Raw genomic sequence first — 21,424 nt, 5'->3', positions numbered from 1 at the left:
AAATTGCATTTTGTGTTTACTTGTGTTGTCCTTGACTATTGTTTAAATTGGTTTGATGTTCCGAAACACTTAAGTGTGACAAACATGCAAAGGAACAGGAAATGAGGAAGGGGGCAAACACTTTTTCACACCACTGTATAGACAAAAGCAATACAAAGATATCACAGAAGCGATGAGTGGAAATGATCAGCAATATCAGATGTAGGATATTATCTAGTTCATGTTATTGTTAGTCGAACACGTCAAAGGCCTGAGGTGTAATTGTCGATGGTCTAGTAAACTTTTAGGTCCATCTGTTGCTTAGAACTGCTTGTGGATAGTCAGCGTGTTCGTAACGAGGATCTGATTGGGCAATTGCTGGATCTGAGAATATTAGCCAACTTTGACTAGGTAGTTGTATCTAGGGGCTAAGCCGTCAAAGTTGGTTACATGACATTGCTTGGGAGCAGGAAGTTTTGTCAGATGGGGGAGATAGATGGTGGTGTAAACCCAGAGGGGGAAGAAGTACAGAGGGGGGAAGAGAAGGAGAGAGGGGGAAGAGTAAAGATAGAGAGAGAAAAGAAAAGAAAAAAAAATCCAAAAAAAAGGGGGGGGGGGGATGATCAGGAGGGGTTGATTGAGGTTGGGGGTATCTCACAGTCTCCGCCACCAGTCCCGGGGGATTGAAATAACGTATGTAGAGGAATCTAGTCCGAAGATACTTGGATGTTCTTGAGGATGATTTGACAAGGGTCCTCCCTCTGTCTCCCCTTGTTTAGGTGAGGGAGGTCACTTGTCTCGTGTTTTGCTGCGAATACTTTCTAGATAAGGTGAGGAAATCATTGGGGGTCGTCGTCATTTTGGGATGTGCTGTTGGAAGTGTTTTGGCTTGTCAGTAGTTTGTATTGGTCAGTAGTACAGAAATGGGTCCAACAGGCCCATGTGCGGGAGAATTTAGTTGGACAGTCCTTGGCTATGGAGATTAATTCCTCCATTTCCGCAATTTTCCCCACACGTTTAAGCCATTCATGGATGGTTGGGGTATGCGTTGTCCCCCAATGCAGCGGGATACATAGTTTGGCTGCGTTTAATAGTGGAGGAATCAGTGTTTTACGATAGTGGTGTGTCGGTATATCTGAATGGTGCAAAAGAAGTTGTGCTGGGGTGTGTTCTAGAGTGTATGAGGAAATTGTGGACGTCAGTTCTCTTACTTGAGTCCAGAATGGTTGGATAAGAGTACAGGACCACCAGATGTGTTCTAAAGTACCTGTAGTTCTGGCACATCTCCAGCATTTCTCCGAGACGGCAGGGTTATATTTGTTGAGAATTGCTGGGGTTCTGTACCAGCGCATTAATAGTTTATAGTTGTTTTCTTCAATTGAGACATTTAGGGATCCTTTATGTGTCATCTGAGAAATACGTTCCCATTGCGCTTCTGTCATGTCTATGTGCAGGTCCCTTTCCCAGCTTAGACAGGCTTTGTTCGATTTCATGAGACTATCAGAGGAGAGTATGTGATATATATTGGAAATCATATGTTGCTGGGGTGAAGATTGGGAACATAGCTGCTCGAATGGTGTTAGTACTCGAGAGACAGAGGCTACGCGATTAGTACTCTTAAGAAAATGTCTGATCTGGAAATATGTCCAAAGTGGAAGGGCATTAATGTCTGCGATGATTGGCAGGGAAGAACGTTCTAAGAATGAACCTGCACGGAAAAACTGGTGGGCTAGCACCTCTGTGTGTTGCCAGGTTTCTGTAAGGAAGTTGGCAGTCATGCCAGGTGGGAACGCCGGATTAAATTTTACAGGTGTAGGGGCCCGGGGTTGGAAGAAATATGTAGCTTTCGGCACGTTTCCCTGAAACAGCGAAGCATCGGGGCAATTAGGGGGTGTTCCATTAGGTGCTTTGGAATGTGTTCAAGTTCGATCCAAGGAAGGGATCGCAGGGGTAGGGGGGAGAATGTATGCTCCAGAGTCACCCAATCTTTGTAGGGGCCATGTACTGACTAGTCAATAATTCTGGAAAGGTGGCATGCCCAGTAATATTTCTTTAAGTCTGGCAGACCGATGCCTCCCTTCGTTTTGGGTTTTGTCAGTTGCTCGTACGCTATCCTAGGTCTCTTCTGTCTCCACAGGAACCTAGTTGTCATTCTTTGGTAGAGTTGAAAGAAGGTTGGGGGAAGTTTGATGGGTATGGTTTGTAGGATATGTAAAATACGGGGGAGGATATTCATCTTTAGGATTGCTGCCCTTCCAAACCAGGAAAAATGGGGATTGTTCCATTTAGTAAGATCGTCAGTAATGGTTTTGAGGATGGGTTGAAAATTTTTTGAGAAGACATCTGAGAGGCTTGCCGTTAGATATATTCCAAGATATTTAATGTGGTCATGTTTCCATTGAAAGGGGAAGTTGTTTTTGCATTGAGTCACCATTTCTTGTGGGAGAGAGATATTCAGGGCCTGGGATTTTGCATAATTAATCTTGAAATTGGAAATAGTAAGGAAGTGATTCAAATCTTTTAGTAGATTTGGGATTGAGATGTGTGGTTCCTTCAGGAATAGCAATATGTCATCGGCGAACGCAGCCATCTTATAGCTACGGTCGCCGATGAGAAAGCCTTTTATACTGTTGTTATCTCTGAGACATTGAAGGAAGGGTTCGAGGGTAAGGGTAAAGAGAATTGGGGATAGCGGGCATCCTTGTCTTGTCCCATTAGTGATTGAGAAGGCGTTCGACAGGTGGCCGTTCACACGTACTCTAGCGGTTGGGGTTGTATAAAGGGACATAATGGCGTTAAACATACGATCTTGTAGCCCGATATGCCTAAGGACCGCGCTCAGGTAGTCCCACGCCAGCCTGTCGAACGCCTTCTCTGCATCCAGCGACAGAAAGAACCCCTCTTGTTTGCGAGTTGTAATCCAATAGTGAATATTCAGGGCTTTTATAGTGTTATCCCTGGCCTCTCTTCCAGGTATAAAGCCTACTTGGTCCGTTCCTATCAGGGACGGCAGAAAGATTAACAGACGGGAAGCTAAAATTTTGGCGTATATCTTTATGTCGACATTTAATAGGGATATTGGCCTATAATTAGTCACTACTGTAGGGTCTTTTTCTTCTTTTGGGATCACTGTAATGTGGGCTTCTAGCAACCTGTGAAAGGGGAGAGTGGATGATGTTAAGGAGTTAAAGGTCTTAATCATATGGGGGGCTAGTACGTCTGTAAAGGTTTTGAAATATGCAGCTGTAAGCCCGTCGGGGCCTGGACTTTTACCATTTTTAAGCTGTTTAATTGCCACTTTAAGTTCTTCTTCCGAAATAGGGTTTTCTAACTGGGTGGCATCCTCTCTATCTATTCGTTTGGTGCAAAATTTGTTGAGGAAAGACTGGATTGAAGAGGTCCGACTCCCAGGTACATCATGGTTTGTGTTGTGTTTAGGGAGATTATATAAGTTGGTGTAGTAGGTTTCAAATTGTGTCGCTATATCGACCGGGAAGACATGCGCTTTCCCTTGGGAATCTTTGATGGTGTGGATATGTGTGCGCGCTTTCCTGGTTTGGAGGGCTTTGGCCAGGTATTTACTACACTTATTGCCAAATTCATAGTAGAGCTTCTGGTGTAGGGTAAATTTACGTTGCGTTTTACGGTTTAGTTCTTCCCGCAGCAATTTCCTGTGGGTGGTAAGTTCTTGATAAGTTTGTTGCGCTCGTGAGAGTTTATGTGCAAGTTCGAGTTGTTTGATTTTGTCAAGGATGTGCGTAATTGTCTGTTGGTGAGCTTTCTGACGGGCTGCTTTAAGGGCAATGAGTTTCCCACGGATAGTGCATTTATGGGCTTCCCATTGAGTAATTGGGGCTGTGTCAGGTGTGTCATTTTCATGAAAAAATGCCTGTATGCAGCTACGGACGTCGTTAGCAACCTCTTTTGAGGTGAGCAGTGAAGAGTCTAGTCGCCAGATGTTTTTGGGAATGTGTTTGTCAGGAAATGTCAAGGTCATTGTGATTGGGTGGTGATCCGAGAGTAACATTGGTTCAATGGTGGCAGAGGATAGGAAGGGAATGTCTTTCTGGGATAGGAACAAGTAGTCTATTCTAGAATATTTATTATGAGGGGCAGAAAAGAAGGTAAAATCTCTGTCGTCAGGGTGAAGGGTACGCCATGTATCATGTAGGAGAAGATCTTGTATTTGTATCCTAATTTGCCGAATGGCTTTATACGGCAGTGAGGCTGAACCTGAGGATGTATCTAGAATGGGGAAGAGGGCTACATTGAAGTCCCCTCCCAGGATGGTTAAACCAGAATTGAATTCTGCGAGTAGTTTTGAGATCGATCTGAAAAAGGAAACCTGTGCTGTATTGGGGCTGTATATGTTAGCCAAAGTTACGGGTCGTCCTTGGAGTCGGCCCTTTAGAAATACGTATCTGCCTTCTGGGTCCAGGAGGGAATCTACGAGTTGCCAATCAAGGTTTTTCGAGAGTAAAATTGAGACCCCTTTGGTTTTTGCAAGTGGGTTGGTCGCATGATACACAGTTGGAAACATATGATTTGTAAGTCTGGGGATTTTGTTTGTGCGAAAATGCGTTTCTTGTAGAAATACTACATTTGCCTTTAGTTTATACATCATGTCAAGCACTTGACTACGTTTTTCGAGTATGTTGAGGCCCTTTGCATTCAGTGAAATTATCTTAAGTGTGGAGAGTTTTTGGGTTGTGCGTATGCGTGTCATAGTGCGTTGTTGTGTAACTTGAGAATGCACAGGGAGTTGTGGGATGTCGGGTAGATACCTCTTCACGAATAAACTGAAGGGATCCGGGAAGAGGCAAGGTCTTAAGTAGTTTTTTGTCCTGAAAGGGGTGTGGTGGTGGTGGCGGAGGCTGTGAGTCCGAGAGGGAGAGGAGAGGGAGGGGAAGAAGAGAAGGGAGCGGGAAAAAAAAAAAAAACGGGAAGGGGGGGGGGCTTAAGGGAGAAAAAGCGAGAGGGGGAGGAGGGGGAAAAAGAAGGGGGAGGAGAGAGAGTCTGTGGGGGAGGGGAATAAGCCTAGGTCTTAGACGACCACAAGGTAATCAGTAGTTCGGATTTAGGGAGGTTGTACTTAACCTACCCTGAGGGTAAAATAGTATCCGGTAAAGTTTGACAGGAACACCAAAGTTCCCGTCTTGTGAGGAAGTGGAGGATGTCGGAGCGGAACGGTCATGATTCAATGTCTTCCGTCTGCCGAGGTTCATTCTGTTGATTGTAAAAGGGGAGCCCTAGTTACAGGTGTCTGAAGTAGTAGCTATAGGGCCAAACTCAGGGAGGCCAAACAAACGGTATGTGCTTAGGGTCATTGAGCAAATGTATTTTGAATGTACATAAACAGTTCCAGAATGCAAGACATCATATACTATTAGAATAACCATCACAAGAATACAAATTTCTCTTTACCAAAAAATAACTTTTCTTACATCTCCAATAAGGGAACAGATCAACATTATATAGAACATGTTATGTCAACGTATAAAAAGATAACTTTGGTCAAGGCTGTATCAGAGGGCCCACTTCCCCATACTTGAGATTAGCTGGGCAACCATTAAGTTGCAGTCAGCTTTGGCCAGGGTCTAGTCTGAGTATGAGTGGGTTGGAATGTGGATGACAGGAACCCCAAAGGTGTGTTTATCGTTCCAGAAGGCGCAAGGCGAAATAGACTAGAGACTTCTGGAGGCGGGGGTGATTAGGCCCAGACGGTGTGTGTGTGCGTGAATTGGGAATTTTTAAGGTCAGTCGAGAGACTGAGTGTTTGAGGTACAAACTGATATGTGAGACGGAACCCTCTGGTACAGACCAATCTTGAAAGATTCGTGTATCCCCCTTCTCTCACGGGACCTCCAGAGGAGGTATGTAAAGCAGTGTCATAGTTCTATGCGATGATGGAGTAGGTCTCCATGCAACCTCATCCCCCACCCCCCAAAAAAAAAAAAAAAAAAAAAAAAAACCCCGTCCATGAGAAAGAGTTACAGTTATTGAACCGTAGTTAAGGGTAGTTCCTGGAGTGGAGAGGCTACAAAGGTCCATATATGGAAGCACTTGATGAGGATGGGTATGGGTGGGAAGGGGGCCCAGGGAAGGAAAGGGGCGAGTAGAGGAAGCGCGGGGAAGGGTGAGGAACGGTGGAGGGGGCGGCCCTGGGGAGGGCAAGGGGAGGTATTTGGTGCTATAGTTTCGTTCCTGAGATCAGATATACATCGTTCAGAACTATCCAGTCTCACAGCACAGACTGAGGCATTTTGCTGGGGGGTCTATGGCTATTCTTAGGGGGACATCTTTCTCCTTGGAGACCGTTGGTTGGTCTCAAAAGGATTTACCAAGCAAGAGGGTTCTCTAACGTGGGCATCAAACGTACATTGTAGCCATTTGTTAAAAGTAAAGTAACCTAGGGGTATAGTAGATGTCAATCAGGAGTCTGATGTAGGCAGTCACTGGGGAGGAAATGAAAAGAAGTACTTAGCTGTATCCGTACGTGGCAAGGTCCCATCTTCTTGGGTGTCATCGACGGGAGTCGCAGAAAGGCTCTTATCATGATGAGGAGCGTTCGGTTCGCAAGTGCATAGAATAGTAGATGAGAGGCCTCTCAATCAGATCTGTCATGACGGGCTCTTCTATGAGCTGGGGAGGCCGTTTGGCTGTTGAGTACCACATTCCGGGAGTCTGAAATGTCGGATTCTCTCGGCGGAGTGGTTCTGCGGCGTCCGATGTGAAAGTCATCACGTACTGGGATGGCATCAGTGGAAGTTGATCTTCTCACACGTGGCGGACGAAGGGTGTTATACCAATCTGGGATGTCGACACGTGGGAGATTAAGTGTCTCACAGAAGGCGGGTAGGTCTTCTGGCACGCGTAGATTTGCTGTACGGCCTTGAAAGGAAGCAGAGAGGCAGAAGGGGAACTTCCATCGATATTGGATCCCTTTGGTGCGTAGGAGATCAAGGAGAGGGCATAGGTCCCTTCTATTTTGAAGGGTGATCGGCAAGAGGTCTTGGAACAGTTTAATGTCCGCTCCTTGGTAGGTTAGGGAGCGACGGTCTCTGGCCCTGTGAAGGATTTCCTCCTTTAGTTTGAAGTTGATCAGACAGCATATGACGTCTCTAGGTGGATCTGTGTCTCTGCCTCTGGGTCTTAGAGCTCTATGTAAGCATTCAAAGTCAATGGGTGTTTCAGGGGGTCTACCCAGAAGATCGTTAAATATGGCGATAGTGGCTTTTGCGATTTGCGCGTTTTCAACGGATTCAGGGATTCCTCTTAGCCGAATATTGTGGCGGCGGCCACGATTATCCAAATCCTCCATTTGCCTTTGGATATCCCTGATCTGTGTAGTTTGGGAGTGGGATGATGTCTGTAAATGCTGGATGGCATTAGCATGGATGGTTGTTGTTTCTTCCAGATCATCCATCCGCACAGCCATCGCCTGGACATCTCTCCTGAGATCAGTGATAGCAGAGGCAAGAGTGGCTTTAATGTCCTCTGCGACAGATCTCAGGTCTTGCATGGAGAGAGGCTGAGGGGCACTTGCTTCTGCAGCCATAGGCTGGGGCTGGGCAGTGTTCCTGCCTGAGGGGCTGAGGCTGGAGGAACGTGCGGCGTGGGAGTAGGCCCGATCTGAAGCCGGGGCCTCGCGTACCTGGGTCCGGAAGAGCTCCGGAATGCGGTGGCCGTTCTGTGCGCCGGTTCCTCTCGGCGAGCGGGACCTAGTGGGGGAGGGATCCCTCGAGTTTTTCCCCATGTTCGGCTGCAGATGGCTCGGCTGGGCTTATTATCAAAACCCCTGCGGACGGGAGCTCAGGCACTAAGCGGCCATTCAGGCCCGGCACCAAGCCACGCCCCGTCTTTGTTTTATATGTATATGCCCTCCATGGGCTCCTCACTGTGAAGGCCAGTTATAGGTGTGGGCAGTGGCCAGTTTTTTGTTACTGTTTGCATATATGGTCCGGGGACACACTGGGCACCTTCGTTGCCATTGTGTTCTTGCTGGATGTCCAGTGTGCTCCTGTTCCTTTAAGGGGGCTTGGGCAGCCTCCAGGCTCACTCACCTGTCCCACATCTATCCATTCCAAGCCTGTACTTCCACTGTGGAGATACTTATAATTTTTTTTAGTGTTAGTTCTGCAAGCAAGGCAGGGTGCCGTGACGAGGCCTTGCAGCTTTCACATGCGTTTACAAATATGTGCTATCAAAACCCATGCTTTTAACAGACGGTTAGACAGGTTAATTTGGTTGGTCAGCAGACTGGTTGGTGAGTTGCACTATGGAATTGTCTTTGTTTTATACATTCCGCATTAGCAGAGACGCAGGGAACTGAAAATGGAAGAATCTTGTATCCTATGCATTCTACGTACTGTAAATTAGTATATGGCTTTGTTTTTGGAGCTGGAGTTTTACTATAGCCACCCCCCCCCCCCCATATTAGAACAAAAGTGTGCTAAATGAAAAATCTCCAGCCCCTGTAAGTTTTTAGTTCTTGGAAGCCTAGATAACACAACCTTTAGTGGCTCTTAAGGAGTTTGTTTAGGAAACACAGGTTTAAATAATGAATGAAGATGCTATATGATTTGATAAACAATGGTGTTTCCGAATAAATAGAATTCCCATTAGATATGAAACAAAAATGTAATTATTATGAAAGTAAATAGAAAAATACTATACCTCTTGTGTCGTGGTTGCAATATTTCTACATAGATTTCTTTACCAACAAATATGCAATGTTGTATTAAAGAACATTTATACTAATAGCCTTTACCTAATCTGTACATGATTGATCATATTTACATCCTACAAATATACATTTATGAACTGTGGAGAGAAGATGAAATATGAATTATACTGCAATATCACCACATATATTAAAAGCAAATCAAAATTTAAAATGCAATTTAAGCATAGCGTAATGGTTTATCTTTTCCCTTGGCAAGGAAAAGATTACATAATTGAAATAAATTCCAGAGAGCAGAAATAGGTTAGCCAGTGACATGGAGAGAACATTGTCCACCAATAAGGTAACAAATGTCAAAATATTTCATTTCACATGGCTATGTTTCACACAAAGTTAACCTCTAAAGAGTTACAAGGGTTTGGCGGGTTGATAATTTCACTTATTTCAATGCCATGTTCCATCAATGTACATTTTTTTAAATCCCAAGATATGGACTTCTGGATGTGCTTGTCATTCTTCCTGTACTTTAATTCCCCGGGAATTTGACTTCCAGAAAAATAGATTATAGGGAAAAAGGAACCAGAGATGCACTGCATGGGAATATTTTAAAACCTTAACTTAATTCCATTTAGTTTGCTAAAGCACCATATACCATAAACAGCTACTCTGTCTTTAAAATTAAATACTTGATTTTCCCTTTTTTTATTAGCGCTCCTGATAGCCTACAGCCTTTGTGCAGGCACTTCCTTTCTAAATGCAAAGATTCAAGTGACCATGCCTGTGTAATGTTTTCCTAAATTTCTGGTTTGTAGTCTTCATTAAAAGCCAGTGTGACAAGGTTAGATCACCAGGAGCACAATTGGAATACAGGAATTGAGTATTGGCACTCTATAACAATAAGTGCCTTAAAAATGACTTTTTGCAGCTTAAAAATGCCTGTCCATGTTAGTCTATGGCTTCATGCCCACCTAGGCATTTTTGAGCTGCAAATCACATAGGCTTTTTTAAGCTGTAAAAAAAACCCAGGACCAGTGCATTCCGCAGCGCAGTGCTAGAGCTGTAAAAACACAAAACGCAGAAAAGCTAATGCAAAACGCGGCAAAAATTGCGTTTTTAACTGCGCTTTTTCCAGGCATTGAACCTAGCTTTATAGCCCATTTTTTAAAACGTCCATGTGCATGAGGGCTTAAGCTTAACCATTCCTGCACAGCCACTGTACATATGCAGCAGGCAGGACAAGCATTGCCCCCAAGGAGTCTCCAGCAGATCACCTATTGGTGTACTAGGCTGCAGTGCTCCACCCTGCGCAGTAGTAAACAATACCTGTCATTTATGACGCCATTGCAAATGACTGTGATCTCTGTGATTTTTCTCAGTGATCAGAAACCACAGGGCCAATCATAGCAGCCATGTACCATGTGATGGCTGTCAGTAGTATTAGTAGTGAACAGTAGTTTTCAATGACTGCATGCCATGTGTAAAAGAAAGGGGAAAAATACCTGACCCCCCCCCCCCCCCCCCCAAGAGAAGTATAGTGTCATTATGGTAACACTGCACTGCTTTGGTGACTGTATTTTAAAAAAAAGAAACAAATAAAAAATAAAAATAAAAAAAAATATTATTATTCTTATGTTTAATATATTGTCACCACAGCAAGTGCAGTGTCACTATGGTGATATTGTACCACTGTTTGGAGATCATGTACAATGACTGGTTGTTCTGATATCACTGTATGTCAGTGCTGCCAGTTATTATATCTGATCACTGCCACAGCAGTACAATGTTACCAGACCAGTGCCTCTAATCATGCCATCCACTCACAGTATCCCTGATCACCATCATGCCAGTATGTTCCTAATAAATGCCACACCAGTTACAGTGTCCCTCACACCAGTCACAGTGTCCCTTATTGCCTTCATACCACTTACAGTGTCCCTGATCACCGCCACACCAGTTACAGTGGTGTACCTGATTACGGCCACAACAGTCATATTGTCCCTAACCACTGCCACACCAGTTACAGTGTCCCTGATCAATGGCACGCCATTTACAGTGTCTCTAAACACTTCCATGCTACTTACAGTGTGTCTGGAACCATGAACCAGGCAGAGACAGAAAATGCAGTTAAAATCACATCTTTAATGAAATAGTAAAAAAAATAACCAAGTTCAGGAATGTAGTCAAAAACTGAAGCTAGGGTTTGGATGCCAGATCAGGTAATCAGATGAGGCGAGGTCAGGATGCCAGAAGTCAACATAGTAAAGAACAAAACCAGGAACAGGTATCAGAAGAGAAGTCAGCCAGGCCAAGTTATACACAGGAACACAGGCATGAAGACACACTGGAGATCATAGACCATGCAAGGGAAGGGAGGAAATGAGCAAAGCTGTTTACCTAGCCAAAAGGGCCTGGCTGTAGGCTGGACTAATGAGGCAGGTAATGATAACTGGGTGAGTCACTGTGAAAATAAGTGGCTGGTAATTAACTGACAGCTGAGCAGCTTCTGTGCACTGAAAGGAAAAACCTACTCATAAATAGCAGGAGCCCAGTCCTGACACAGTGTCCCTTATCAGTGCCACTCCAGTTGCAGTGTCAACACACCAGTACAAGCCTGCAACGATGTCCCTGATAGTCACTATACCTCTCCTCCTGTCACCGGGCCAGTGTAAGTCAGCAGCAGTGTTCCTGATCACAGCTACACAAATGTTGTTTCTGCCTACCACTTGCGCTAGCCCTGACCTATTACTAGCAGCTGTAAGGGATCTTCCCGGGGTAGGGTGTGTTTGGACACAGTTCACAGCAGACTTGGAATTTGATAAAGCAGATCTTGGCGTTTATTCGTGGTACAAACAGTCCAGCAAACAAAATATACAGCAACACCGTGCTTTCTAAGTACAACAAAAATAAAAGTCCTAGCCCGGCTGGGCGCTTACTAACAGGTTCTGCTCACCTATCTGACACTTACAAACACAGCGTCTTTCGCCTGGATATCGCAGGGTGAGTTTTAGCTCCAGCAGTGGCTGTGCTTGCAGCTTCCTTCAACACACAGATTGTTCATTCCCTGGCTGAGAAGCAATCACCTGCAGACCCTACAGAGCCTTTAGCTTCCCAGGCTAATTAGGATCCAAGCTCACCTGATCCCAAACCCAGAACTGGATCGGGGGATGTGGAATGACAGGTCCCTCTACCAAACCTACCTGCCATTCCATATAAACCCAGGCCCGGCAAAATTAAATAACAACTCAGCAGCATATCGCTGCTGAGAAACTGATCCATCCTGGATTTACCATCTCACACTGTGTAGCAACCTAGGTGAGATGTACACCCCCTCGATCACTTCTCCAGTGACATGTCTACATATCCCCCCCCTCTTTTTCAGACCGGAGGGCTGAGCCTTTTGTCCCCACAGACAACTTACCCTTGACAATGCGTCAGCATTTGCCTGTAATTTCCCTGGCCTGTGTTCCACAGTGAAATTAAAGTTTTGTAGGGAGAGAAACCATCTAGTCACTCTTGCATTTCTCTCCTTGTTTAACTTCATCCATGTTAGGGGGGCATGGTCTGTCACCAACTTGAATTTCCTGCCTAGCAAGTAATACTTTAAAGATTCTAGGGCCCACTTCACTGCCAAACATTCTCGCTCCACAATGGCATAATTTTTCTCGGCCGGGGTTAGTTTTCTACTCAAGTACGTCACCGGATGCTCCTCACCATTCACTACTTGTGAGAGTACTGCACCTAAGCCTGTGCTAGAGGCATCTGTCTGGACCAGAAATTCTCGCCTGAAATCGGGGGTGACTAACACAGGTGGTTGGCACAAGGCAGACTTAAGGCTTTGGAAAGCCTCCTCGGCCTCTGGGGTCCACGTGACCATTGCTGTCTTTCCACCCTTTGTCAAGTCAGTTAGCGGAGCAGCAACTGAGGCAAAGTTCGGCACAAATCTACGGTAATAACCCGTAATACCCAGGAAAGCTCTAACCTGTTTCCTTGTCAGGGGTCTAGGCCAATTCTGTATTGCCTCAATTACCCCCAGAGCAAGCATACGTTTTACCTCGGCAGATACGGCTTCCCTACGTGCCTCGGGTATCCTATAGGGCTTAAGGTTTACTCTGCTTCTAGGCTCAGTTTCAATGTGATGATGGATGAGGTGTGTACGCCCTGGGAGGTCAGAGAACTTGTTTTTGTTTTTCTGTAAAAATTCCTGAGCCTCCTGTTTCTGTGACACTGATAGAGTATCACCTACCTTGACTGGAGGGATTGGTTGTGACAAATTATTAACAGTATTTGTCGCCCCCAAGGATTCCCTGTCTTTCCAGGGCTTGATCAAGTTTATGTGATAAACTTGGAAAGGCTTCCTTCTACCTGGTTGGTGCACCTTGTAGTTCACCTCACTGATCTTTTCAACAATTTCATAAGGACCTTGCCACTTCGCTAAGAATTTACTCTCAACAGTGGGGACTAGTATAAGGACCCTATCGCCTGGGTTGAATGTCCTGATTCTTGCGGACCGGTTGTAAATTCTACTTTGGGCCTCTTGAGCTCTCTGGAGGTGTTCCCTTACCAGGGGCATTACAGTGGCTATACGGTCCTGCATTTGTGCTACATGCTCAATAACACTCTTGTATGGGGTGGACTCATTCTCCCATGTCTCTTTTGCAATGTCTAGTAGACCCCTAGGGTGATGACCATAGACCAACTCGAATGGTGAGAACCCTGTGGACGCTTGGGGCACCTCCCTAATAGCAAACATGAGGTAGGGTAATAAATGATCCCAGTCACGACCATCTTTTGCCACCACTTTCTTCAACATATGTTTCAAAGTTTTATTAAATCTCTCCACCAATCCGTCCGTCTGGGGGTGGTACACAGAGGTACGGATGTGTGAGATTTTAAATAGTCTGCATAATTCCTTCATTACTTTCGACATAAATGGCGTACCTTGGTCAGTTAGGATTTCTTTGGGGATCCCAGTCCTAGAGAACATATAAAACAACTCACGTGCAATTGTTTTAGATGCAGTGTTTCTTAAGGGTACAGCCTCAGGATAGCGGGTCGCATAATCCAGGACTACCAAAATATACTGGTGTCCTCTAGCTGACTTTACAATGGGACCCACTAAATCCATGGCAATACGCTCAAAAGGCACCTCTATAATAGGGAGCGAAACCAAAGGACTGCGAAAATGTGACACTGGGGCACTAACCTGACATGTGGGGCACGACTCACAGTATTTTTTAATGTCATCATATATGGCCGGCCAAAAAAACCTCTGGAGAACCCTCTCTCGCGTTTTGTCAGTCCCCAAGTGTTCCCCAAGAACATGGTTATGTGCCATGTCAAGCACCTGACGCCGGTACGGCTTAGGTACCAGAAGCTGTTCCACAATCTCATCTTTAACCTTATTGACTCTATAGAAAAGATCATTAGTCACCGAAAAATGTGGAAATCTTTTTTCAGCATCTGGTTCCTTAGGTACCCCGTTCATAACAGCAACCTGCTCTCTCGCATTTTTGAGAGTGGGGTCCTGTAATTGTGCAGTCCCAAAATTATCGCTAGACACCTCTAAGTCTAGTATATTTTGCTCAGTGGGAGGAGCCTCCTCCTCCCCAGCCAGGACCTGCAAAGGAAAACAATCATTTTCATCCTGCACATTTTTATCATTCACAGTGGACAAGGCAACCCCCTTAGAGGTATCCTCACTCCTTTTGGGGATTTTTCTTTTTTCCCAAAGAGCCCAGAATAATGGAAAATCGCGCCCCAATATTACATTATGCATGAGGTTTTTAACCACACCCACTTCATATTGTACGGTGCCTTGTTCAGTCCCGACTTTAGCCAGCACTATAGGGTACACTTTTGTATCACCATGTATGCACACAACACTCATATGCTTTTTAGACTCTAAGTCCCCAGTCACCAGGCTAGCATGCACCAAGGTTACAAGGCTTCCTGAGTCCATTAACGCTTTAACAGGAAAGTCATTGATTGTGATGTTGCAGATTTGCGGTTCAGTCTCTAGTCCAGGAACTGCAGCACAAGATGGTTCCGCAAATAGCAACTGACGCCTGCTAGCGTCACATTCCATGGGTTCAGAGGTAAGAGGGCAATGGGCCGACACGTGTCCCGCCTCATGGCATCTCCAACACTGGATAGGGCCTGGTCTCTTTGGCAAGGAGTCCTTTTTAGAGCCCCTTAGCCACCCGGGACCATCACCAGTCTTTTGTCCCTGAGACACCACTTGAGCCCTTTTCCCCCCATCAGCACCCCTCCACACTCCCCCAATAGATGGAAGTCTCTTACCAGCTGACGGCACAGATCTGGCGCTCCGGGGAGGTGAAGATGCTGCAGGAACATCACGGAGGTAGTCCTCAGTCGCCTGGAACCTCTCCACAAGGTTGACAAGTTCGTTTGCATTCTTAGGATCACCTTGTCCCACCCAGCGTTGCAAGTCAGTAGGAAGGGCTCGGAGGTAGCGATCCATCACGACCTTCTCTAGGATTTGTGCAGGAGTAGAAGTGTCTGGCTCCAACCACTTTCTTGCCAAATGGATTAGGTCATACATCTGGGACCTCGCTGATTTGTCCAGACTGTAGCTCCAGTTGCGTACCCTCCGGGCACGGACTGCAGTAGTAACTCCTAGTCGGGCAAGCATCTCCTCTTTTAGCCGAGTATAGTCCTTAACCTCTTGCTCACTGAGGTCATAGTAGGCCTTTTGAGGTTCACCTGTTAAATAGGGCGCAATTACCTCTGCCCACTCAGCGGCTGGTAATTTCTCTCGCTCAGCCACGCGCTCAAATACTGTTAGATAGGCCTCAACATCGTCCTCAGCAGTCATCTTTTGCAGCGCTTTCTGCACAGTCCTTCTCCCAGAAAAAATCTCTGGAGCGGCTCCCTCCATTGTGGGTGGATTAGCAACCACAGGCGCCTCTCGATTTACTATCAGGTGCTCGATAAGTTGTTGTTGGCTTTGGCGCAAAGCTTGCAACTCTTCCTTATGCATCCGCTGTTGTGCAGCCATCATCTGCTGTTGTGCAGCCATGGACTGTTCATGTCGTCTATTGGCCTCTGTCTGCGCCTGCTGTTGTGCAGCCATCATCTGCTGTTGTTCAGCCATGGACTGTTCATGTCGTCTATTGGCCTCTGTCTGAGCCTGCTGTTGTTGTAAACTCACTTGCATAAACTGCTTCAGCATCTCCTCCATGTTGCTGGACTGTTTTTGGAGTGTAGTTGCAGCTTTCACCCAGGACATCAGCAGCTGTAGCCAAGTCTGTCCACACCGTTGCCCCTAGCAACCGCGTTGCCCGCTACCTCCACCAATTGTAAGGGATCTTCCCGGGGTAGGGTGTGTTTGGACACAGTTCACAGCAGACTTGGAATTTGATAAAGCAGATCTTGGCGTTTATTCGTGGTACAAACAGTCCAGCAAACAAAATATACAGCAACACCGTGCTTTCTAAGTACAACAAAAATAAAAGTCCTAGCCCGGCTGGGCGCTTACTAACAGGTTCTGCTCACCTATCTGACACTTACAAACACAGCGTCTTTCGCCTGGATATCGCAGGGTGAGTTTTAGCTCCAGCAGTGGCTGTGCTTGCAGCTTCCTTCAACACACAGATTGTTCATTCCCTGGCTGAGAAGCAATCACCTGCAGACCCTACAGAGCCTTTAGCTTCCCAGGCTAATTAGGATCCAAGCTCACCTGATCCCAAACCCAGAACTGGATCGGGGGATGTGGAATGACAGGTCCCTCTACCAAACCTACCTGCCATTCCATATAAACCCAGGCCCGGCAAAATTAAATAACAACTCAGCAGCATATCGCTGCTGAGAAACTGATCCATCCTGGATTTACCATCTCACACTGTGTAGCAACCTAGGTGAGATGTACACCCCCTCGATCACTTCTCCAGTGACATGTCTACACAGCGTACGCAGTGAAGGGCAAAAGTGAGTTTTCCCACCTGTTAGCCAGGTGTCTCATCACACAGTGGAAACAAAAGAGTGTTACAGCACTTCTGCTTTCAATGCAAATCATGTAAAAAACAAAAGAAGTAAAACTTGCGCTTGGTAAAAAAAATTTTGATATGGGAAAAAATCAATTAAGAAAATAGCAGCTGAGCACAAAAAAACAGATACTAGGTCTAACTAACAGAAATGTGAAAAACAGTGCAGCGCTTAATGTATAACACGTGACTGAATGTAGTGAAACAATAAATCAGGAAAAAAACTTTCAAAGATAATGTTTCCAAAAAGTAAAACATCAATGATAAACAATACACATGTGCATATTGTGCAATAAACAAAAAATGGGTTATTAAACCAAAAGAATGGTCAAAAAAACCACTTTTAGAAGGACAAATAATTATTTAGACTACAGCTTGATGCTGTGAAGCACAAACTTGTGATTAAGTGAGAAAAATAAACAACAAAATTGAAAAACAAATCAAAACAAATCCCATGCTTTGGATAAATGAAGTGATTTACAAGGCCCCATACATGTGAAGATATAAGTTCATTAGGTGGAACGTGAATGGAACTTTATAGTTGAACGTGAATGAAACTTTAAAATTGGTCCCAGGTATCACTGGTATAGGTGCTTGACCACGTAAATTCTTTCACTGTACAGTTTAAGTAAGTAGTAAAGGCTTACCAGAGCCACCTTTAGTGTGCGCAGATACGAACTCCCCAACGATTGGGATCGGACAAGATCATTCCTCCGACACTCCTCGTGTGAATGGATGACTCGAATTACCTTTCCGGATAGGAAGGTAAAGAATGACCCACACCTTCGGGTGTTCCTTGAACGTCGTCCGTTCCGGTCCGTTCGAAAAATGTTCAAGTTGGCGTGTCACCAAATGGATGAAAAAGGAAAAAAAACGCCCAATCGTGTGATAAAGTCTAAAACACGTGTACTTTATTTTCCAACCAAATAGACGTTGAAAGATACAGATGACTCAATGGAGTCGTATAAAATTGAACGAAAAGAATTGCTAGCAAAAATATAAAATAAAGCAGATAAAAATAGCACGAGATGTAGACGTATCTACCCGACGATCGTTTCGTCACAGATTGACGTCATCAGGGGTACGCCCACACCCTCGTGCTAAAGGTTTAAATAGCCTATGGGTGAGGTAGGGAGCCCTGCCATAGGTGCAGACCAAAACGTCTGAGCATAATGGGATTAACCCACAAATGACCAGTCCCTTCGGAATGGTTACCACATATAGAAAAGAAGAAAAAGGGAAAAAGCGGTCAACGACCAGTTAGTTCAAATAAAGTTTGAGTTCCATCATAACTAAATGGTGGGGCTCAAATATAAAATAGACTAGTAAAAGTGACCACTGAAAAATACAAACAATGAGTCCTATGATAAATCCCCTTTGTTTGACAGATGGCCAAATACAATAATAATGGCTATCTAACTGTATGTATGTCCCAAAAAAGGGTGACTTGGTTCAAAAAAAATATACAAAATGTATATGTATACAATACATGCGTATAGATTACCATAAAAAAAGAGAGAGGAAAATGACCATAATATTGAGGTGGGGGCCTAAACAGCATTAGCTGCCCACCATCACCCATAGTCCAGTTAAAAAAATTCCATGGATGAGACATATCCAACAGGTTTAGAAAGAACATTACAATCACTCTATTATCATAAGATATAGTTTACATAAAAAATCATTTAAACTACCTAGCAAACATTGCTACAAAAATACAAATAATAATAGTGAAAATAGTGTATGAGACCCAGACTGAATACAAAATCAGTACAAAAAAGGAAAAAGGGAATATTAAATCAACTGTTATTAATAAAACAATTAATGTCCCATTCGACGTTGAGCCCCCCAGGGATATGTGTCCCTAATTTATGGATCCAGTTTGTTTCTGCCCTGGAAATAGTGCGCTTAGCGTTACTGCCGCGCCAATGTGGGGTATATTTTTCTAAAGCCAGAAAGGTGGTGCCTCTTGGGTCCCGATTGTGTTTTAGATCGTAATGTTTACTAACGTTATGTTTGTTAAATCCTTTACAAATGTTAGTGATATGTTCCCCCAGGCGCACATGTAGCATGCGTACTGTGCGTCCCACATACTCCAAACCACATGGACATCTAAGTAAGTACACAACGCACTTAGTGGTGCATGTGATGAATGTTCGTATGGGGTATGTAAGTCCATTGCTAGACGAGGTGAACTCAGTAAATCTCCTGCCTCGTAGAGCATTTAGCTTACAAGCTCTACATTTCCCACAGGGGTAGAAGCCCTTCAAATCACCAAAAAAAGTGGGTCTAGTTGGGGGGTCCGGGACATTTGGAGCAATCATATTTCGCAAGTTAGTTGCACCCCTAAAGATCACATTTGGTCTATCAGGAAGTTCGGGGCCCAAGATTCGGTCATTTTTGATGACCGACCAATGTTTCTGTAAAATTCTTTTCACAGCCCAATGCTGACTGGAAAACGTCGTGAGTAAAGAAACTCCATAGTTGTCCATGTTGTCAGTCCTGGGTGGTCTCTCAGCTAACAATGTTTGACGTTCCCTACTGTTGACCTCCATTATAGTGGAATCAAGGGACTCACTGTTGTAACCTTTAGCTAGGAATCTCTCTTTTAAGATTAGTGCCTCCTTAAAAAAATCCTCATTGAAAGTGCAATTGCGTTTTAAGCGAAGAAACTGGCCCTTAGGGACCGCTGAGAGCCATGACCTATGATGGCAGGAGTCGAGTGGAATATAGCTATTCCTGTCAGTTTTCTTGAAAAACGTTGTGGTAGTTATGTTATTATCCCGGATGGAAATATTCAAATCCAAAAATTGGATATTAATGGGGCTTGAGACATAGCTGAGAACTATCCCACGGTTGTTGTTGTTTAAATGGGACAGGAAGAGCTCTGCTGATGAACTGTCACCATCCCAGATAAACAAGATGTCATCGATGAACCTTTTCCAGGTGACTAGTTCCGGGGGTTTGTCACTAAAGACTATATCCTCCTCCCACTTTGCCATGAAGAGATTGGCCATACTGGGAGCAAATTTAGCTCCCATGGCCACTCCCTTCACTTGCAAAAAATGGGTCCCGTCATGCCAAAAGTGATTGTGCGTCATGGCAAACAGAAGTAATTCAAGAATATAGTTGCGCTGAGTCACCGAAATACTACCATCCTGGGCCAGAAAGTGATGGACCGCTTCATAGCCCAGTTGATGGGAGATAGCGGTGTACAGTGAAGCTACATCCGCGGTAATTAGGAGATAGGTGGGTTTCCATTCAATCAATTGCAGAATGTTGATAACATGTTTGGTATCTCTCAAAAAGGATGGCGTGCCCATCACCAGTGGTTGCAGATATTTGTCAATGTATTTCCCTATACGCGAGGTTACAGAGTCAATTCCACTGATGATGGGCCGCCCTGGTGGATTTTCTAAAGATTTGTGTATCTTGGGTAGAGAATACATAACCGGTAAGCGCGGCGCCAAAGGTACCAGAAAGTCCCTTTCTTTTTTATTTAAAATACCCATATTGAACCCTTTCTCAACCAACTCTTTTAGTTCACCTTTGAATTGGGTGGTGGGGTCTAAAAGTAATGGAGAGTAGGTCTCAGAGTCTGACAGAATCCTAGTCATCTCTTTGGAATATGCGGTTTTGTCAAGTATTACAATGGCACCGCCTTTGTCAGCCGACCGAACTACTATGTCTTTCCTATTAAGCAATGAGTCTAACCCTGCCCTAAATTCCCGTGTGGGTTGAGCTGGTCTCAATTTCAAACCATTGAGATCCTTTAATACCAGATCACGGAAAATATTGATGTTGGGTGCTGTATTACCAGGAGGATTGAACAAGGAGGCATTCGATAAACCAGAATGCATAATTGTTGAATCCCTAACTAATTGGCGGGAGGGGTTGCTCATGATATATCTCTTAATGTTCAACTTGCGTGTAAACTTTTGGATATCTATAAATGTCTGGAATTTATTTAAATTCTGAGGGGGCACAAACTTGAGACCCTTTCCGAGAGTCTGCAATTCTTCATTAGATAGCTTTTTATTACTTAAGTTAATGACACCACTGATATCTAAGTCCTTCTTCTTTTTGGTGTGAAGACGTTTCCCCCCTCTGCACCCTCTCTTGTGTCTCCGTTTCTCTTGTGTCCCCCCCGAGTGCCCTCCTGAAAACCCTGTTGGTAAAAACTGCCAACTGAGGGTTGACTATATGATGGCCGAAAACCGCCCTGACCCCTAGGGGCTTCAGAATGCCCATTCCTGTCATCCCCAAGGGGGCCATATCTATTAAAGGTCTCAACCCTGTAATTGGATCCCAAATCTCTTACATCCGGAGGGGGTCTCCTATCCCTGCTGCCACCTCTACCTTGAGAGAGGGATTTGTTTCCCTGGGAAAAAGATTTACCACCTCTGGATCGCCAGGGTGGAGGGGGCGCCATTGAAGTGGGATATTGGTGATGATTAAATGGAGTTGGATGACGTTGATGGTTAAAATTACGTTTATCGACCCTTCCTCTAAAGGACTGGGGATATGGTTGTGATGATGGACCCATTACTCTTTCAGTATATACTGGAGAGGCCTGGCTCATGGGGCCCCAAAAAAGGTTAGAATCACCAACGCCACCTCCTCTGATTCCCTCAATATGCCCTGGGGGATGTAGACCTGGATCACCCATGGGGGGTGAGGGGGCCAAGTTCTCAGTAGAGACCTGCCATTTAAAGACAACATTGTCTTTATAATCTTTTTTATCCCTATTGTATTTTTT

The sequence above is a fragment of the Lithobates pipiens genome, unplaced genomic scaffold (genome assembly GCF_037356315.1).
Source record: "Lithobates pipiens isolate NorthernLeopardFrog02 unplaced genomic scaffold, aLitPip1_a1.2 Scaffold_19, whole genome shotgun sequence".
NCBI lineage: Eukaryota > Metazoa > Chordata > Amphibia > Anura > Ranidae > Lithobates > Lithobates pipiens.
This window is presented reverse-complemented; position numbering follows the sequence as displayed.